The 1,928-nt window shown below is 39.1% G+C and overlaps 1 pseudogene; it reads right to left on the bottom strand.

Moving 5' to 3' along the window:
• Positions 1-546: 546 nt before the first annotated feature.
• On the bottom strand, positions 547-1,183 carry LOC101678851 (annotated as a pseudogene).
• Between the last annotated feature and the right edge of the window lie 745 nt (positions 1,184-1,928).

Below are 1,928 nucleotides of genomic sequence, written 5' to 3'. Positions count from 1 at the left end.
TTAAATAGATCTTATATTCCTAGAAAATGTGGGGCTTTTGGGGGTGTGTGTACATATTCACATCCAGGTGTGAAAATATAAAAATGCGCCTCACCATGTTGATTTAATGGAAAATTAATATTTTATTAGGAAGGCTATATATATATTTCTACTTGCCTTCAGTGTTGATGGAGAGTTTTCATCTCAGAATGCTGAAAAAGCAAGCATTGTATGTGGCATGAAGAGGAGGCATGCCTTTTGCAGTCAGATAGATTGGCATTTAAATTTCATTTCCCTTACTTCTTGGCTCTGTAACCTTGAGAAAACCACTAAATTGCTCGAAGTTGAAATACAAGGTTGTTATGAGCTGGAAGTTTAATAAAATAGAAAGATTTTATCCTACGGTTTGCAATAGGTATGAATTGTTATGTATTTTTCACATGTGTCCTTTTATCTCCAAATACTATGTATGTTTTTTAATTTTGCAATTTTGTCTTTTTTTTTTTTTTTACATGTACAAAAGGAAAAGAACCTTGATTACTTATATAGAATGGCCTCTTATGCTTTTTATGCTTTCTTGCCAGATGCCTTCGGAGCAGGAGCTTTCTGGTCTGGAGATTTCTGACCTTCCTGAGGCTTTGGAGACACTGCATTCTGGCCTGCAGCTTTCAGGGCAGGAACCTTCTGGGCTGGAGACTTCTTGCCAGCAGTGGCCATTTTTTTTTTTTTTTTCTGGAAACTGCAGCAGCTGCCCCAGCAGTACCCTTAGCCGTGGATGCTTTTCTGAGAGAAACTCTCAGGAGAGCTGCTTTTGCAGCTTTCTGACATGGACCTTGATTATTCTGTTCCTCATTTTCTTTACTTTCATAACTTTATAATGATCAAAATTTGTCATCTTGGCTTTTCTTTCTCTGGCTTCATTCTATGTGGCCCATCTAGTAGCTTCCCATTTTGTACGGATACCTGCCTGCTGCCAGGCTTGTCAGACAAACGTCTGACTGACGCTGTGTGGAAATTTGAGGATGAAGTCAACGAGCTATATGGATTTGAAAGGTATAGTGGGTCTTCTTCCCTGAGAGCAAGGTCCATCAGCCAAAACCCTATTCTGAGCAGTAACATTTACAATCCCGACCAACTTCCCTGTATGAGGCCCAGAGGAGATGTAGGTCAGCCAGCCAACCTCCATGAAGCACCTGAAAACCATGTTGGTGGGGAGGGAGGAAGAAGGCACTCCCTACTGTGCTCATGTCTATTTTGTAATTTTGTCAGTTTTCACTTTACTCTTTTTTTAAATTTAATTCCCAGTTAGTTAATATGCAGTGTAATATTAGTTTCAGTTGTACAATATAGGGATTCAACTCTTCCATACAACACTCGGTGATCATCACAGTGAGTGCCCTCCTTAATCCCCATCACCTATTTCACCCATCCCCTCATCTACCTCCCTTTTGGTAACCACCAGTTTGTTCTCTATAGCTAAGAGTCTGTTTCTTGGTTTGCCTCTTGCTCTCTTTTTCTCTTTTATCCCCTTTGCTTATTTGTTTTGTTTCTTAAATTTCACATATGAGTGAAAACATATGTCTTTATCTGATTTATTTTGCTTAGCATAATACTCTAGTTCCATCCATGTCAAACAAATCGCAGGATTTCATCCTTTTTGTGGCTGAGTAATATTCCAGTATGTGTGTGGGGTGTGTGTGTGTGTGTGTGTGTGTGTGTGTGTGTATCTCACTTCTTCTTTATCTGTTCATTAGTCAATGGACAGTTGGGCTGTTTCCATAACTTAGCTATTATAGATAATGCTGCTCTAAAATTGGGGGGCATATATCCCTTTGAATTAGTATTTTTGTATTCTTAGGTTAAATACCTAGTAGTGCAATTGCTTGTAGGGGAGCTTTGTTTTTAACTTTTGGAGGAAACTCCATACTATTTTCCAGACTGGCTGCATC

This window comes from Mustela putorius, unplaced genomic scaffold, assembly GCF_011764305.1.
Source record: "Mustela putorius furo isolate JIRA1106 unplaced genomic scaffold, ASM1176430v1.1 tig00003859_pilon_pilon_pilon, whole genome shotgun sequence".
Taxonomy (NCBI): domain Eukaryota; kingdom Metazoa; phylum Chordata; class Mammalia; order Carnivora; family Mustelidae; genus Mustela; species Mustela putorius.
This window is presented reverse-complemented; position numbering and strand designations above follow the sequence as displayed.